The sequence below is a fragment of the Puntigrus tetrazona genome, chromosome 15, assembly GCF_018831695.1.
Source record: "Puntigrus tetrazona isolate hp1 chromosome 15, ASM1883169v1, whole genome shotgun sequence".
NCBI classification, from domain to species: Eukaryota; Metazoa; Chordata; class Actinopteri; order Cypriniformes; family Cyprinidae; genus Puntigrus; species Puntigrus tetrazona.
In genome coordinates this window covers 15,330,898-15,344,498 of record NC_056713.1, presented here as the reverse complement: position 1 = coordinate 15,344,498, position 13,601 = coordinate 15,330,898, and the positions used below count along the sequence as shown (strand labels likewise).

At 39.2% G+C, this 13,601-nt stretch overlaps 1 protein-coding gene across 1 annotated transcript in view; it reads right to left on the bottom strand.

Annotated features, from left to right (window-relative positions):
* The window catches only part of myo1cb (myosin Ic, paralog b), a 37,895-nt gene that overhangs the window by 23,268 nt on the left and 1,026 nt on the right, over nucleotides 1-13,601 (bottom strand). The gene's annotated exons all lie outside the window — the stretch shown is intronic.

Sequence of the window (13,601 nt, the reverse complement as noted above, 5' to 3'; positions counted from 1 at the left end):
GTTATCCCCATGACTGCCTTTGTAGTTCTAATGTTAAGGAATGGCATTGTCCATTGTGTTAAACACAGACAGGTTAAAGAGGGTTACAACAGTCAGCCTCTCTGTGCTCAGAGTCACCCTTCGGTTCACTGTAAGCACAGGACTCACACATCCTCACATGGCCTTCTGGCGGAGAAACAAACACTCTGAGGTTTTGTTTGTTATGTGGGCCGTTCTATTCCTTAAAGTGGTCAAATGACATCCGTGGGAAATCAGTAATGGAAACTCTGGCTTTTTCCCTGCATGCCTGTTGTGCTCTCATTCCATTTATTCTCATATTAGCCACTTTCAGGGCCCCTGCCCTTTACTTCCTCTCTCTTTATTACTTAATCTAAAAATGACATTCCTTCACATGCAAAAATGTCTCACAACATCCCAATTTGCATTCTAACAGTCTACTATGCTCAAAAAAAAAAAAAAAAAAAAATAATAATAATAATAATAATATATATATATATATATATATATATATATATATATATATATATATATATATATATAGTTTGGTAGTAAGGGAAAACACATACATTTTAGTTTATATTTAAACTGCTATTCAAAAGTTTAAAGTAAACAATATATATACTATCACATAAGGAAAAAGGGTCCCTATATACCTAATGGCTTGTATTTTTATGTAAACATTAGTATCTAGCTACATAAATTATTATTTATTACTGTTATTTCCTAAAATACAAGGGGAAATAAACCAATTATGGATGCACACTTTAAAAATCCATCTGAAATAATAGAATAGACCATCCGGCACATTTTTAAATACAATTCTATTATCCAGGATGTACAAATTTGCTGCATATATAGCATGGACAGTATGCAAATAGTGTGCTGGTTGTATACCAAAACATTTCTTTTGGAGCTGAAACACTGGGAAGGCATTTAATAATGTCAATGAAATTTTCTTTTCAATAGGAAGTCTGAGCATGCTGCCTGGCGCATTACGCCCACTGCTGACGAATCAGAGATGAGTCATAGTTCAGTCACTGGGCTTCTCTATGTTCGCCTTCTCTGGCTCTTCTGCCAGCGCTTTGGAAAAATCAATTAACCCGTGCACAAACAAATACATTTTCAGTCCCTTTTGTTCTCTACCACAATTTTGTGTCAACATAATTTATTTGAAATCGGATCCTGGGAAGAACTTAATGATGTGGGTGAAAGGCACTTTAATTCAAATTATGTGTAAGAAGACTTATGAAAATGTTTGGTTATTGTACGCAGTCATTCCGTTCCCACCTCCTCTACTTCTCTCTTTCTCTCTCTCTCTCTCAGCCCCTCCCTCCTTCTCTCCGCCTCCTCTGTCACAGACCTATTTATACTCTGACACTCGGACAGGTCTATTTGTAGAAACGGTTATGTCGAGTAGAGGACGGTACAAAGGGATCAAAGCTATGAACTTTGATCGGCGTGTTACTCTTCAGCAAAATGAATCCACTGGTCATTCACTGAGGTTAAGAAAAGACAGATCTTTTAAAGACCTCTTCTTATTGGGTTTATACGTTAGAGTTAGAATTTGAAACATATACTTCATCTCTGTTCTAGCTCACAATTAAAATAAATGAACTTTTGACCTCTAGAAGGCTGTTGTTTGCTTTTTTTTGTGTTCCTCCTTTCAGTTTTTGTATTTATTCATGACTTAAAGGAATAGTTGACCCAAAAATGGCCACCAAATTTCTTTCATCTGAAGAAGACAGAAAGAAAAAGTCTGATGAAATTCCGCTCTGGTTGCTATTTTTCGTGCAATAAAATTAAAAGGGGAACTGGAACTTTAACCAAAAACACATAATAAAAGTATGAGTCGTCCACAATTTTACATACTTTTTGAAGCCATGCAGTATGTTTGTGTAACAAACAGATCTAATTTAAGTCACAAAATTCCCCTAAAATGGTTCATTGTTTTTTTTAATTAAACCCAAGAACTGAATCGGTTAAAATTTGTTCAAAGTTTGTGAACTAAATGAATGAATTCACTGAAAGGATTTGACTCACAAAAATGATTTGTTCACAAACTGGATTACTTTGATGAACCTGCAAGAAGGTTCTTGGTTGGATGTCAAAGTTTTCTATAAATAATCAATTTAATTGTTGCTTTATTTCTCTCAGAATTACTCAATGACTCTCAAAGACAGAATGAGTTTATATGCACCATTCCACCTTTTTGATTTTTAATTTTTTTTCTCCAATCGCCAGTCTCTATTTGCCCCTTATAACCAAAGTAATCTTCAGAGATCAAAATGTGTCTGAATCAACATCGTGGAGACATTTGTATGTTACCTATCCCTTTAAGAATGACCCTGTGAATATAGTTGCAGAGAAAACACAATAAGTCCTTCTTTGTTTACTAATGTGTCAGGGCCTTAAGCAATGGGAGTGGTGAGAAAAGTCTGACACTGGGAAAAGGCCCAAAGCATCACGGAAAAAGAAAGATAGGAATGAAATGAGGGCCGGTTTGTGAACAATTTCACATTTATGAGACCTGCAGAGGGAAGCAGAGACATACAGAGGGAAAAAAAAACAAGAAAGGGACTTAAGGGACACCCATGAGACCTGATATTTCAAAGGCAGTACATAAGGGAGGGAGGTGTATGATGGAGACGAAAAAAAAAAAAACAGAGAAAGCTGAGAGTGTGTGATGTCAGAACAGAAGAATGTAACGTGGCTGTTAAACAGTCAGCACAGGACTGGGGACAGCAAGAGAGCGGGAGGTAACGATGGGGGAAACCCATCACTTTCACACCACAATGTAGTAATCAATGCTGTAACAAAACAAGGTCACCATGGCCACATGCAAGTCAAGAAAATGTATGTTAACCGAGAGTGAAGCTCACTGCTTTATCTCTTTCGTTTCCTCTCATCCCTTCTTCATCTGGGCTTTTCTTTTGAGTCATACAGTACCTCACATGGTTGCGTGAATGTCTGCTTGCTCCGCTGAACAGGGCTTACACATTTCCAGACAACCTGGAGGCTCTGAAATGATGTGTTTTCTGGAAAAGAAAAAGGCTTCCCATCCAAAACCGGGCTCAAGTCCATGGCGCATGAATCATTCAAACGCTTAGGAAAACCCATGGAATCAGTGTTCTTTATATAAAAAGGATGTACATTTTTCCCCACTCTATATTTCAAAATATACCATACACAAACCATATCAAATATTAGAAATACTTATCAAATATTTGAAAAGGTGTTTGGCAAATGGGGGTGAAAACTGGCTTTCTCTTAGGCTTTCATGAAAAAAATAATCCATCAGTGCTTTCCAAGATAGGTGAAAAGGTGTACAAGGCAAGAAATCTCCAGCGAAACAACATCAATCATATTTTCTCTCTCTTTCTAGCTCTAGTGGGTGGAGGAACATGTTTGGAGGCGGGAACCGGAAATTACCAGAGACATGCCCACTTCTTCCACAGCCAACAAGTTTAAGAGGGAGAAATAGAAGAAAAGACAAACATTACTTCATCCGAGCCTTAATTTTTCTCACCAGAGATGTTGCAATGAGTTACAAGTGGACAAGACTGTACTCGCCAGAGGAACTCCAAACATCCTACTCATCCAAAAGCCCTGTACCCAACCCCCAAGCAGCCCTGTGTTTTACAGCACTGGCCTGAAGAACAGCACAGCACCGCTGCTTAGGGCCAGCTGGATCTCCCATTGCTTTCAGACAGCAGCTGGGTTGGCAACGCTATGAGCTGAAGTCTCCTCCTCCGAGATCTTAGAATACCCACAATGCCTTATAAGGGCAGGTTATGCTTCTAAGCGTGGGACAGGGGGTTCCCACAAGGGTTCCTGTCTCTATCCAATGCTGAGTGATAGAGGATGGAACAGTGATGGCACTGACACTTCCTCCCTCTTTCTTACTGAACTGTCCAATAACTTTTTTTATGTTAGTCAAATTACTAACATTTTATAGTGTTCTGTCTAAACAAATTCAACTTATATTTTTTAGCTTGTAATCAAATTGGTACCAATATATCATGCTTGTCTAGTCTAGAGTGCTCTGTTTTGAATAGTGTTAAGATATGATCTGAAAAGTATTCCTCTATATCAATTCTTTCCTCTGATAAGTCAAGGCAGTTGTTCAGGCAATTAGAGATGCTGATATTTAATTTTCAACGCCACATCCACTGGAAATGGCTTGCATAACAATCCTTGAGGATGCTGTCAAAATACAGATGACAGGCCTTCCTGTTTTCATTGTTTTCCGCTTCTTCAGAGGTCTGTGATCAGCAATGATCAGAATAGTCTAGCAAAGAGCAGTTGCTGATTTCAAAGTCCAAAAGCCTACAGTTGTCCCACTCAAAGAAATGTGTTTTAATATAGTTCAGTATAGTCCTCTCATAGGATTTAGTATAAATTTGCTTAAATGTTAATTCAGCTTACCTAAATTTCATTACAAAAGCTTCTAATTGAGGAATCTGAATTGAAAAGGTGTTCTTTGCACATTTCTGAATAGTGCAAAACCCTGAAGATCCTCAGGCATCCAAGAAAGCTTGGCTTAATCAGTGCAACAAAATGAAAATGTATTGTAATGGGTTGATTTGAGCATTTCGTAAGACGTTATTGAAATCTATCCTTTAATGAGCAATCCGAGCAAGAAGCAAACAGCTTGGAATCTCATTGTGAAAGTCTTTTTCTCCCTAAGGAAAATACTGAAAGGACAAGACGGCCTGTTACAACATCCTATTACAACATTGCAACTATGACTGAGCATGACAACATCACTTCATTATCCTGCCTGGCTCAAATGCAAGTCATGGGGTGAGGTTAACACGTAACGTATCTGTGCACACAAACACACACCGTTCAGGCGCAGACCATTTGGCACGATGGCCAGCTGCTGACCAGACATGACAGTTTCATGCACAGAGTCACCACACCCATTCATTCCACACATTACAGCCATAATTATGAAATACCAGCGGTTCCCTTAGGGAAGGGCAAAAGGACAAATAACCTTAGGCCAGTGTTAATGCTGACCCACTGGGAGTGTATACAGATATACCCATACTAGGGATGGGCATTTTAGTCATTATGTCTGAGTACTCGGGAGCAGGAGCTTTTGCTATTTTTGCATCAAACTTTTTAGCATTACATTAACATACTTTGTACATTAATGTTGAAGAAGACGTGGTCGGCATTTTTTGACATAACACCTTTATCATGAAATACTATTAAATCTAAAAGTTTTCTATTTGAGAATAACTTAAACCTAATTCCTGTTGGGGAAAATCTGTAATTTGTAGAAGCCATTACTCCAATCTTAAATGCCACATGAACCTTCAGAAATCATTCTTAGATGCTGATTTGGTGCTCAAAAAAACACTTATTTTTATTATTAATGATAAACAGTTGTGCTGCCCTATATTTTTTAAGGTTGATGGTAATAAGCTTATACAGGAGGATTCAGAACAGCATTTTTACCCAAACATATTTTTTGTAAATTTTGCTCAATTAAATGGATTCTACTGTGTAAAAGTAATAATTCCCACCAAAACAGCAACAGAATATTCTACTGATCCCAAACCTTTGGACAACAGTGAATATTCGTTTAAAAGAGTAGTTCACTTATTACAGAAAAAAAAAAAATCCTGATAATTTACTCGCATGTCACACAAGCCGTTCTCAGACGAGGTATAAGGGTCTTATCTAGTGAAACAATCGGTGATTTTACACAAAAACCTTAATTTATTTTCACCTGACGAAAGAAAAACATGAACATCTTGGATGACATTGGCTACATTTAACCCTTACTCAGACCCATCTAAAACAAATCCTGAACATATTTAAGAGGAATTGCTGAACAATTTGATGAGCTCAATTTCTATGACGACAAATCAAATTCTACTGACATCATACATCCATTCTTTTCCAATTAAGGAATATACAAATATGGAAGACCCTTCGCTGTCTGGTGGAGATTACAGCCACATGTCTTACATAATAAGCCACTTGTTTTTTTAACTGAGTCACTCCAAGTCTGGAAACAACAGCCATGTCTGGGAAAGGAGGTGCTTTAATGAGGTGTAGTAGGCATGCTGATGCTGAACTCTCTGAAACATGCCAGGACTGAGTTTGACACGCTCCACTGCGATATCACTAACATCAACATGCGATAAAAAAATGCCTCCCTATAATAGGGTGCAAGAGCCTCTGAACTGTGACTCTTCCAACTCTTCCGAAGTAAAACTAGTATGAGTGCGCACTAGTATACTGCATTTTGCAGTAGTATGTCTTGCAATATATTTAGTAACATCACATTACTTCTGAAACATCATTTCATTCAACTGGAAAACAGCACCTGCTTTAAATATAGGCCAAACTATTTTACTTGACAGAGGACATTGCGCAAGTGCGCTATATAATGACAAACTTACATTTGTGAAAAGTCAAGTCCATTGATTGCTTTACAAATATCGTTCTGAATCAATCATTGATTTTCCAACCACCGCCCCTATGGGGACAATATATTTGTAAAAATTGCCAACAGCTCTGGAGCGCTCGGGCACAATATGCATATTTCTGTGGTTGGTGCAAGGCCACACCTGGCCCGGATTGCATGACTTATCTTCATGCAGGAGAGAGTCTGGTTAAAGGTTAACTCATGCCTTACAAATCTCAATGCGATCGTGAGAACAGAAGGCAGCTCATAAAGTTTTCACTTCAAAGGTCTTTGATAAAAACCATTACCGAACTCTAAAACTTGATTTATCCCGAGCGGTTCACAGGATGAGGACGTAAGCATGTGAAGGATGGTGCCACGATCCAGATAACGCACAGAATGGTTTGCGTTCTCGTGCTTCAAGGGCATCGCGGTTCTATCTACAGCGTGCAGGGGGCACAAAGGTCATTGTGTTTGGGAAGGAACTAGAGCAGGGTGCCTGACTTGTTCGTGCCTGTGGAGAATGCGTGCTGGACACAATGAATGCAAACAGGCATAAACAGCCTGATGGGGGTACGGTGAAAAGATGCAATTCACTGCTGTAATTTCATCTCAAAGTGCACCTCCGTCAGAAGGAATGTAATGAGAGTTGGTGTTATAATAATCCCTCGACTCCAAACACAATGTTCGCCCTTGTCAGTCATGACAAACTGTAAGCCTGAGTGAAATGGATTACAGAATATCTCACACCATCAGGTTAATCAGTAGTCTGTGTATATGTGTCACTAAGCGAAGCGAGGATTTTAAGCTCCCAAACCACACAGTCAGCACAAGACGAGTAATATGAGAGGGTAAACGCATCTGCAAACTCAAATGACAGTCGTTTTACTCAATTTATGAAAATAAGAGAAAATGACTCTCTGCTAAACAAATATGCCTCATTTTCCTGGAAGTTCAGGTGACTATTTAAGCCTGAAATGCATTATGGTATACATTAATATTTATTATCATCACGATACAAAGTGGCCACTTTTGGGTAGTTTGATTGTATAATTAATTTATATTATTGAATAAAAACATTACACATATAAGACATTCATTAAAAAAAGCGCATACGTTTTACAACATCAAGGAAAACATATATTGATGAAAAATAAAAAAGACAAAACAGCACTGGAGATGTCCAGTTATGAATAAATAAATAATAAAAATATCATTTATTAATTATTAATAATTATAACGTTTTTTGATACTCACCAAGGCTGCATTTATTATTTGATCAAAAATACAGTAAAAAAGTAATAGTGTAAAACGTTATTATATTTTAATTTTATTCAAGCATTTGAAAATGTAATTTATTTCTGTTATGGCATGGCAAAGATGATTTTTCAGCTGTCATTACTCCAACGTCACATGATCCTCATGCTGATTTGCGGCTCAAGAAACATTTCTTACGATTATCAAGCATGGTTGTGCCATTTAATATTTCTATGAAAACCATGACACAAGTCTGTCACAATGCTTTGCTATAAAAAAATGTATTCAGAATTTATTTCAAATTGTAAATTTTTTACAAAATATTTATTATTATTTCAACCAATTATTTTTAAATCAACCAATGCTAAATAAAACTATTGCAAATACAAATACTTTTGGAGCCACTGTACATCCTCCATGGTACGTTTTAATGAACATTATAAATAGGAATCTAGAAATACCATTAAACGAGCCATCCAGACCAGTAGAATTTTAGAGCTGTAGATAAAAGCCTTTGGTCTGGCCTTTGTGATTTTTCCCTGATATGGAGCAAAGCGGAGTCCAAGGGCAGGGCCCTCAATGGGAAATTTCAAGTGGAAAAGCCACAGCTAAATTAAGAAAAACTGCAGATCCTACAATGAGCTCATGACTCACCACAGGGCATCAAGATGTTTACAGTCTCTCTTACCCTCTTCTCCCTCTACTTCAATCTAGTTCTCACACTAAAACCTAGATTAAAACCTACCAGGTTGCCCATACTGTAAACAAATAAGCCATCAAGGCTACTGCCACTCATACCCTGTTCCTCTATGCAAACATTTCAAACCACAACTACACGAATGCTTTTATCTACTGAAAAAAGTCTCTAAAGACTAAATGTCTAAAGCAAACATGAAAGGCGTTCGCAACCCAGCAACGTGACGTAACAGGATATTCAATGAGAACACAATGCAGCGTGGGACCTGAAGAGCTTGAATATATTTTAATGAAGACTACAAAGACAAATGAAACACTTAGCAACGTGCATTACAAAGTAAAGAGGGTTAAGTTCGTATAAAAGCATCTGCTACAACAAATTTACACTCAAAAAGAGCAGACCGTAACATCAGCTTAATGTAGGGTAGAGGCACGTTTATGTGGTTGGTTAACCCTGACAACTTCCTGTTCTGAATGTTTCAGACACAGGTGTATCCCCTCCGAGATCTCTCTGGGACACGTTGACAGCTGGCTGTTTGTCAGACCAGCAATAAGGTGAAGGGCTGGGTTTGCACAGTCACGTGTGTCACCGGTCCTCCCACTCCAAACCAAATATCCCTCCGCAATATCTCCATCTTCATAAACACGATGAACGGCTGGAAAATGAAGAACCAGACTAAACAAGAAGTCTCAACAGTCGATACGGCAAACGTTTTCTGTCCAACACAAAGTTGGCTGCACGGTGGAAAAGTGAACGCACGGCACACTTGTATTGCTCACTGCTGACAGACGTAGAAAGTTAATTGTCTCGGGACAGCTGGAAAATAGCTCAAGTACAAAGTCTCCCGGCCTCTGACCAAAAACCAGAATCCCGCTGCTCTGAAAATATGCTGCGTTCCAAAGCACCTCCCTTTGTCGCAGTCGACGCTGTATCATTTACAACCCCGAGTTAAAGACACAGTTCACCCAAAAATTTACATTTATTTAATGTACTCGTACGCAACAGATTTGGAGACATTTTTCCATCACATCACTTGCTCATGGACGGATCCTCTGCAGCGAACGGGTGCCGTCGGATTGAGTCCAGCTAAATTTGCTGGATAAAAACTGATAAAAACATAATAATCTACAAGCGACCCACATGACACCGGTGCATGAATTAATGCATTGTGAAATGAAAAGCTATTTGCATGTTAGAAAAAAAAAAATAGATCATTTTAAACTCTCATAAACAGTCGCTTTAACTTCAGCTCATTGCCTGTTGATTCCCTTGCATCAAAATCCACAAACGTATTTGTTCGTGATCGTTTCACTTACAAACACTGGGTTATTGTGATGTTTTATCAAGTCTCATCTCGGTGACACCCGTTCACTGCAGAGGCTCCGCTGACAAGCAAGAGATGTAATGCTAAAACGTAACCGTTCTGATTAAGGGACAAACTCATCGACATCTTCAGTAGACCGCGGGAGTAAGATTTCAGTTTTGGGGTGAGCTATTAATTGAATCAGTTTAGCAGGGAGGTTTCAACAAGATTAGTATTTTGTAACGCTGCAATTCTAAATGAAAAACACGCAGCCGTTTTACAAGAACCGCATGACGACACTGTTGTTGGAAAACACACAGCACAAACACCATAAGCGTGACTGATACAGCATTATTCATCCGTTCACAGAAGCCTAAGCAACTGTCAGCTTCTAATTGTTGTCAGTTATACTAGTTACCCCATCCGTGCAGTGTTGCACAACAAAATATATCTCCCACTCTAAGCAATCCATTCAGTTTGACAGGCGCATCTTCATCAGGTTTTCCGACACATGGAAAAAGGAAGGGGGGATGTGAGTGAGGACACTTGAGGACACGACCTGACGACGACCTTTAAGATGTCATCGGCGCTGTGTGACGGCACAGGTGAAAGAAACATCCTCTTATATGCACCCTGACCCAGACAGTGTGGTAAGAATAACACATTCAACACAACTGTACAAGCTTGGCCTCTCGGGGTGACGCTGATAGTGTATTACCAGCTAAATTTCTAATGTAATTAGATTGAGGGAGGTTAGTTTGGAATGACAGATAATCAACAGCTGGTCTCCCTTAACTCCCCTTGTCATTCCATCCTGAGGAGTCCTGGAAAAAATGTAGTCTGAAGCCACCCGAATCTCTCCCTAACAAACAGAGCTCAATGCATGTTCGTAGTTGTGCACTTTTACGCTGAAGCTTTGGGAGGTGGGGCTTTGTTTGTTTAACCCTCATGCATCTGAATCAAGATCTGAACAGGTTAGGGTAGTACGGTCATAAATAACATGGAGTAAAGTAACAGGTGAGATCCATGCGGTCATATAAACACATGACAGTTGTTGTGCATCAAACCCTAGTGAGTTACCACGCGCCTAAGACGCCCTAAAATGCTGCCTATCAGGGGAACTCACTAACTTGCGAGTAAGAAGTGTTGGAAAGAGCGTTTTTGTCCGCGAATCGGTTCTTTCCAGCAGTCTGTTACAAAAATGATTAGTACTTGCGATTTCGTTTTTGTTGATATTTTATTTTTACTGCAGCTGTGCAATCGTCGTTTACCCCTCGGTTTAAACGCTCCTGCCGTCAACGCTTATCCGAACCGCTCTGACCGAGTCTCGAAGGAATCGTTCAGTCCGGTTATGTGGTTCAACAAATTCATTGAAAAGATCCGACTCGTTTATCGACCGGACATCTCGAACACGCAAGAAACCAGTTTTAAGAAAAAATATCTCGACAATCCGCGCACTGACACTCAAACTCACGAAATTAAAGAAGCGTGACCTGAATTGCGCTTGCTTTCTATCTGAAATGAATGGCGCGTGTCAAGCACTTACCTTGATTAAAGCACGCCGCCTTCAAATACCGCAACGTCCTGAAGCACCGGTCGCTCGCTATAACACCGCATAAGAGAAACCCAGCAGTGATGGGAGACTTGTTCTCAAACTTGAGCTGGCTGTGATCTGGACCTTTCCCTCCCGGCTGAATCCCACCGACGAGAAGATTTACCTCGCCGGGACACTGAAAAGTCGCTTTTACGGTTGTCTGAGTCACTCAAGCGCGTGTATCAAAAATGACTGCTGGAGATTTGCGCGTTTAAAAACGGATAGTAATGCTATTTTAATATGAGTACTGTGCCATGGAACCTGTACTCAGTTATGGTCCGAAGCGGGTGTTAGCAGCCGGCACCCGCCCTCTCTCTCTCTTTTTCTCTCTCACTCTCACTCTCTCAAGATCGCTGTACCAGGAAGTTCCCGAGCAATCCCACGACTAATAAAATCACAGGTATACATCCCGAACTTTCACCTTCGTCGCCGTTTAATGAGCACGTGGCATGCGTTTTGATTAAAACTATCCTTTTTCATTCATTAAATGCCTGCGCTTTTTAAAAAGAGGAAACAGCGGCACTGCTTTCCTCGCACAAGTACGCGCACGTGTTCATTCAGAACGAATATACTCGTTTCTAGCTGTCATTTTAGATTAAAATAATTAATGCGAGAAAATATATTAATATTGCTACATGATTTCTTACATGTGGCATTTTAGATAAGGTAGGCGTTACTCGAAAGCACGTTAGCGTTATAGCGCCCTCTATTGACCATTCAGAGGAGACGAAGCACGAAATACTGTATTACGAGGGGTCTTCAAACTTTTTCGGTGCAACTTAGTAACTAAATGATACTAAAATGACACTACGATGAATTTACACATTAGGTTATTATGTCCATATTATAGCCTATGGTATGGATTTTCTTCCATTTTTATTTCAAAATGTAGTTTTAGTTTTTTTAGGCTACATTAAGTTATGAAAATGAGAAATTTAGTCTTGGCAACTAACTGAAAGAAAATAAGTAATTTAGAAACATCTGGTCATTTTTAATCGTTTTAGTTCACTATAATAATCTGGAGAGATTAAGAAGCAGACAATACGTACCTTGTGTCCTATAATAACGTGCCACGTGAATGCATTTACATTAATATATTATTAAGTCATTATTAATAGGTAGAGTCGTATAAACATTTTAATCTGATTTAAAGCATTTGATTGGTTGGTAGTAATAACATTTAACTGAAATTTTGCTCGTTTTTTTGAGTTTTTTTGAGTTTTAGCAATATATTAATAAGCAAACGCCCTGGATTACTGACCCCTGACCCCTGAAGACCCTCTGTTGGTGCGAATGTGGTACGTCAACTATAAATGTGCTAAAAAAATATATACGTTTGATCTAAAACAAAGATGACGTTATTATGGCCATAACAACCATTCTTATTTAATGTGTCTGGACAAAAATGTGTCACGTATTATTATGTGACTCCGTCACAAAATCACAGCCATTCATCAGGAGCATCTCTTTCTCAATGCCCTGTGAGAGGAAAGCCGTGTCTAAACATTTGACTATATCAATAAACGCTGCTAAAACAAAATCCCCCATGTCAAGGTGACCTCATCCCTGATTGTCCGTGTGAAGTGCAGTGTCACGCAGTAGCCGGAGGGTGGAGTGATCGATTCTGCCCTTCAACATCCAGACCACCAAACCCCAAACCCACATTAAGCACATTAAGCCCCGGCTGAACGGAGAGGAAAGGTTGTATCCTGTTGACAAGGCAATGTTGGACAGACAGGCTGTACTGAAGGGTGCGTCCGTATCTCCTGTCACCGGTCGAGTGGAAATGGGCATTAAAGTTATTGTTCCTGCCTTTATCAGTTATTTAATAATAGTACAAGATTTTTTTCGTTCGCATTAATGCACCTCCTCTCTTTTTACATCCCGTATTCCCTCGTATGCAAACACACCCGCAAAGGGTGACATGACCTTGCCAGAAAATCAGGAAAAGGTATGCTTTTCCGGAATTTTCGATGTCATTTCCTCATCCAAGTAGCATTCCATTCCAACCGCTAATAAATTGACGCTAAGCTCGAGCGGTTCTCAAACTAGAAAAGCTTTAGGTTAGCAAAATTTACGCAAAACAGATTCTTATCTGCTAGATTCCAGCATTACACTGGACTAAGTGAACCGTGAAGAAAGTTCTTTAAACAGAACAAAAGAAGCCACAGAGAACAGACAAAGAAAAAGAAGTTAAAGGGGTGTGAGCTATTTTCCTTTTTTACAACCAGACTAGAAACATTTATGCCATCCATAAGAAACATTCAAACATCTGTCGGAGTTAACGGTCATTTTCCTTGCACACACAGACAGAGTTTAGCGTACA